The following is a 6,475-nucleotide window of genomic DNA, read 5'->3' on the forward strand; positions in this document are numbered from 1 at the left end:
TAAAAAATTGTATCCCACCTGGCCATGATTGGGATCTCTACCAGTAAAGGTTAATTGGTGAATTATATGGTAGGTATTGTTTTTTTGAAAAAAATGTATAATTTTTTTATATAACAATAAATATATAAATATAAAAATATATAAATATATAAATATATAAATATATAAATATATAAAAATTTTAGGAGATTTGAGTGTTGCAAGAAGTAAAGCAGCTCAAGCTGAAGAAACTTCTGATTTAGCATCAGAAAGTGAAGGATGTGCAAGGAAAATTAAAAAAAAAAGATTAACATTTGATTCAGATTCAGATTCGGATTCTAATCCAATTATTTCTAATTCTTCCTTAAAAAAAAGAGATTTATAAATGAAGAAATTAATAAAGAGAATGAAATAGTTAACATTCCAATTTTAAAGAAAGTTACCAAAGGTAAGTGTGACATACGTATTTAAGTACTTCATTCATGAATTGACCGAAATTTTTCTTTTATTTTAAGAAAATCCTGTGGCAATTAAACAAAATATGGCCAGTATTCAAACTGATTCAGGTTAGTGTAGCACATAATATAAATATTCACATTAATAAATATATTTTTATCTATAATCATAAATATTTTTTTCTAGTGTCTTCTTCTTCTTCACGTGCCATGTCCGTCTATTCCGGACTTAGGCGACTTCTCTTTCATATACATGTGTTGCGCATGTGGATTATACACATTGTATATGGGACCTACAATTTAAACGCCGGTTCCGAACGGCCATGATCTTTGTTTACCATTTTTTAGAGAAGTGTACTAGGCAAGGTATACTCTCGGTGGTTTGCCATTGCCTTCCGAGAGGAGAACGAGCGAATATAATTTTTGGTCTTACCGGGAATCGAACCCGGGACCCTTGGCTCTATAGATCATGCTCGCACTCTATAGACCATGCTCGCCCTCAGATTTCTAGTGTCGCATACATCAAAAGAAGACATTCCAAACAATTCTACCATTAAACCTCAAGACACTTCTAAAGGTATTGTTACTTATTGAATATTTTCTATCATATTAATTTTAATTCTAAACTCACGCTTTTATTATCATTAAAATTATATTATTGTAAAATTTTATTTTAAGAAATAAAAGTTATGAATCTGTAGTTTATTCTAATTTGTTAATTTTATTCAAATTTGTTATTAGATGTCTTTTTAATTTTCAGATGAAGCCTACAAAAGACAGGTGCTTAGGATGCTGTCAATTGTCAATTATAAGATAGACCAAATGGCAGAAGATTGAAATAATCTTAAAATGAATAATGTTATGGAAAAACAAGATCCTATAATGGAATCTTTATTTGAGAAATTCAATTTTCCTATAAGTTCAATGGAAGAACTCAATAATTTAGAAATTTATTTAGAAAATAAAGAAAAGAAAAAAGAAGCTGTAAGTTATTGGAATATATAAATTCTATTATTAATATAAATAGTAATCTTATTGTAATTCAATGTAAAATAGCAGTCTTATTATTTATTCTCTATTAAATTTTTAAGGTAATGGAACTTTCAAGATTTGAAGGAGCAAATCCTAAAATTATGATCAAAAGAATAATGGAGAAAATATTTTCGAACGAATTGGCTGTGCAATATTCTTGGTTGGGATTCAAAAAGAAGGAAAATTTTTCTAATTTAATTATTTCCCAAATAATAATAAGTAAGGATTTTAAAATTTATATAATATATATTATATTTATATTTATAATTATATTATATTATTTATAAGTTTTGATACAATGTTATTTAGTTTTTGCAGTTGAACAATTTTTTGCAATTTTTTTCAGAATCTGTAATGACACTTCACACCAGTACTACAGCATCTGATGTTGAAGGTGCCATTAAAATATGGTTGGTTAAAGCCAAAGAGAGAATTCATAAACAACAACAAAAAGAGTGATATATATTATGTTTTTTTTTTCGTTAAATATTTCTAATCTAAAGTTTATATCTGTTTAAATTGTACTGAAGTATTTTCATCATTCTTATATTTTATGTTCAAATTTTATGTATTAATTTTATTTTATATAATTTTCTAGAGTACAAGAAAAAGATATATTATACTATATATATAAAGTAGGATATATATATATATATATGTATAGCATAATTTAATAAGATAAAATATAGATTATATTTAATAAGATAAAAGTATATTTCTGTCTAATACATTTATAAGGCTTTAATTTTCTAATATATTTAAATGTATTGATTTAATGTTGATTTTTTATTTCATTAAATTTATATATATATCTATTATATCTTTATATATTATATTGTGTGTGTGTAAAATAAATAAGTATTAGTATGATAAATAAGAAAGATATCGATACATAAATAACCCTGATAAAAAAAATCGATAGAAAACAACAGAAAACGATTACATCGTTTTTAACCGTAGTTATGAATCGAAAGTTAACGAAAGAATATCGTAAATGTACGATTGATTCTCTAGCGTTTTCTTTCGTAAGTATCCTATTAATATGTTATCGTTTCTTATCATTTCTTTTCGCTAACCCATACAGCATTGAATGATTGTAGAAACATATTGCATAGATCTAACATTATAATATTGCATGTGAGTTGTGAAATATTCCTGCAATATTACTGCAAGAATGTGGCAACAGTAAAATTTCCGCTTTTAAAAAAATTACAATGTAATGCTATGGTATTATTACGGTGCAATATATTAAAAATAATATTAAATAAAACTTTTTATTTCGATATATTACGCGCTTTCATCATTATGTTTACTTATAGTAATTTAATGTAGTAAAATATATATATTTCTATAATTATTAACTTTAAATTAAGTAAATTCTAGTTTATGCTGATGTTATAAAACATTATTGATGTTATAACATCAAGCATTTACTCGACATTTTAAAGTTAAAAGACAATTGTACCTTTAGTCTTACAATTAGAGCTAATTTCATCAACTTTATATTATTCTCCTGACTAAAACTTAAGTACGAGATAGATAGTGAATCGCGCGTCGCATAGCGGTAAATGAAGGAACTAACGATTTGACTGAATACTATTTTTTAATAATATTTTTGGAATGTTGCTGTAAGATTTTTCATAAAATATTACAGTTATATGTTTCTATAATGTCCCTACAGTATTACAATGCAACTTGCGAGATTGTAATATTACTGCAATGTAATTGCAATGTACTGTTTTTGCAAATCGTATCGGTTCCTATTGTTTTCTATCGATTTTTTATCAGGGATGTTTTCTGTTGTAACTTTACGATAATACATTTATAAAATACGTTTTCAATTGTTTATGGTTGATGCATGATTAAAAATTATAGGTTTTTTCGTAATTGTACGTTAAAAAACTTAAAACTTTTTTTATTGTAAATATACAATTGATTACGAATAGATTTTTAATCATTTTTTCTTGATAAATTCCAATAAAACAATAAAAAACAATACATCACAATAAGAATTTTATCGTATTCTAACGACTAAATCCGCTTTTAACAGAGAATGAAAGAAAACGATAAAAAACGATAACATTTCTTTCGAAATCTAAAAAATAAAACAAGATACGATAAGATTTTCTACAGATCGTATCGGTTCCTATTGTTTTCTATCGATTTTTTTATCAGGGAACATAGATTTTATATATTTTATATTTTAGAAATTAATATATATATATATATATATATATTAATTCTAAAATATAAAATATATAAAATCTATGTTATTTTTGTATCGATAACTTTTTTATTTATCTATACTCTCTCCTTATCAAAATATTCATAGAATATTCCAAAAAGAATCCATGAAAATACACAGAATGTTCTATGAAAGTTCATTTAATATCTAAAGAATATTTTCATAATATTTACGGATTATTAATGAATATTCATAGAATATTCTATAGGATAAGCATAGGACGTTCACAGAACGTAACTTTTTGTCTACTTTTAATGTTCTATGGGAGGTTCACAGAAGCTCCGACGTATTATGTAAGAATATTCTGGGAATATTCAAACATTCTCCGATGCTATTCTATGATTGTTTATAGAACGTACTTGTGCTGTCTGGGATGAAACTGATGTTGATTTCAGTAGTAAGAATCGCCAAATTATCTTGGAGAAACCTAAATCATCTCCGAAAGCCGAACTGTGGTTAGGTAACTTATTATTGTTTTCTAAACCATCAAATTAGTCTTAATAAATTAACTTTTTCAAAAATTTAAGAAGAGAAGTTAGTAAAATAGGTCTGCATTTTCCTGGAGTCGATTGTATCATATTGTTTGCCACGATTCAGGGAACAGCCCAGTAAACACAAAGTAACAGTAACATAACATCAATGTTATAATTTCCCACTTAACAATGTAACTGTTACGTACAAGGCATGTTATATTGCAGTTACATTGTTGAGTGGGAAATTATAACATTAATGTTATGTTACTTTTACTTTGTGTTTACTGGGAGTCCTTCAAAGAATATCTCATTTAATAATTTTAATAAAATAATTCTCGATATTGAGAAGAAAGTTCAAGAGTGATTCTGTTTGATCCGGTCCTGGAGATTTCCTTAAATTTAAAGAATGGAGAATTGGATCAAATTCAGTTCATCAAAATAGGAGTCAAATATTTTACACGAATAATTCAGTTGTGAATTTTGAAGGAAAAGATATAGATTGAGCGGGGAAGAGGGAGGACAAAGAGCATTAATTTGCGTGATTAATCCGGATAGAATAACTTGATTGGAAGAAAGTGAGTGAGAGCGGGGATTAAATAAACGGTGCTTGAATTTTTATGGTATTCCAAATTGCCGCCAGAAGTTAAGGGAATTAGGGAGTTCACAGTATTTTTTCCATGAAAGGTGTTTAGCTTTCTTAAAGGTTTTTTTGGCCAGTGTCTCCTTACGGAGACGGCATGGGATTCCAGCATCCTCCGCATCCCCTAGCTAACGCCCGAGTAGGACACCCGCTGTGGTTTTAGTGGGTACCATTCGTGGTTCGGTCAAGGGAAACAAGGAGTCCCACATAACCCAATAGTCTCTACCCGGAGACTTGGGTATCCAGGATTTCCACAGCGAGAAAAAAAAAAAAAAAAAAAAAAAGTGTCTCCTGTTCTTACTATACTCCAAATAGTTAGAATAATTTATGTGTTTGCGATATATTGAAAGTGCTTTTTTTCGGCAACTACTTTCGAACATTCGTCGTTCCATCACAGAGCAGGAAGAAGAGAACAGATTTTTTTTATGATAGATGTTAGGATTATGATTAGAGGGAGAAGACTGAGATGTGGCTTCTTTTATATGCTCTATTTTGTCGTATTTTTTAGTAGCGTCAAGGTTAAGGTCATTTAATGTTGAGAGGAGATTAGGATAGGTGGAATGAAGTTAACGTGTGAAAACTTTCCAATTGACCTTTGAGAGGGGTTAATTCTGTGTGAGAAAATGTGTTTATATAGGTTTAAAGGGGGAGTTGATTGTAATAACCGCAGAAAAGTGATCGCTATTGAAGAAGTCTTCTAACAGATTCCAAAAACAAATAGAATATATAGTTGCAGAAAGTAGGTTGATTATATATTGAGTCTCTTTGATTAGGTCATGAAACAAATGTGGGAGAACCATCATTTAGAGGAATTAGCGAGTTGTGCAGGGTAGCCTAATAAAGGGTGTTCCCTGATAAGTTGGAAAGGAAAGAATCCCAGCTAGGGTGGTGAAAGTTAAAATCATCTGTATTAGTTGAGGAAAATTATTGCATAAGTTGATAAGGGGAGCTTTCCAACAAGGACACAGTGTATCATTCTATCTTCTTTCAATAGCAATATGAACAACAAAGATAGAATGATACTCTGTGTCACACTGTGTCCTTGTTGGAAAACTCCCAAGTTTTTTCCAAATAATGAGTACGAATGTTGATTCTCCAAAGAAAAGACAGACTCCTCCAGATGAAATGTTTTTTTTATAGCTAATAATAAACTTCCCTATTTAGAGGAGCGACCATCTGAACGAATAATATTGAAATTTTTAAAGTAGATTTGATGTTTATTAGCCAGCCAAGTCTCTGAGAAGACAAATACATCCTATTCATTAATGACATGTGCAATATAGTGTCTTTTTTGTTAGAGAGAGAATGAGAGTTTCATTGGAACTTTTTATTTACGATTTGATTGTTTTTCATGCGTGAAAGAGGAGATGGAGAAAGGAGGGTCAAGATTCTTTCTCCTTGATAACTAATAGCTTGTTACTCGATATTTAACTGTATTTTGAAGAAATACTTAATTCTTGGAAAATAACTGGAAGTTAAGCGGAAAATGTTTGAAGTAATTGAGAAAATTATAAATTCTTTGAGATCGTTGAAAGGTTGAGAGATGTTTGAGATATTATAGTGGTAGATTCAGAGGAGAGAGGTAAAGGGGAGACCGAGATGTCAGATCACTCAGAGTGACATTCTGACGTTTTTAAGGGATTATCATCAC

General features: G+C 28.9%; 1 long non-coding RNA gene across 1 annotated transcript; it reads left to right on the forward strand.

Annotated features, from left to right (window-relative positions):
• Positions 1 to 260: 260 nt before the first annotated feature.
• Positions 261 to 1,631, forward strand: LOC145933990 (uncharacterized). The gene is made up of 5 exons (XR_014424963.1): positions 261 to 427; positions 495 to 545; positions 622 to 1,011; positions 1,195 to 1,418; positions 1,526 to 1,631. It is a non-coding gene; the product is annotated as an uncharacterized LOC145933990 (long non-coding RNA).
• The last annotated feature ends 4,844 nt before the right edge of the window (positions 1,632 to 6,475 follow it).

Source organism: Prenolepis imparis, unplaced genomic scaffold, assembly GCF_030444845.1.
Source record: "Prenolepis imparis isolate NDT839.2.m4 unplaced genomic scaffold, iyPreImpa1.0 SCAF_3, whole genome shotgun sequence".
NCBI lineage: Eukaryota > Metazoa > Arthropoda > Insecta > Hymenoptera > Formicidae > Prenolepis > Prenolepis imparis.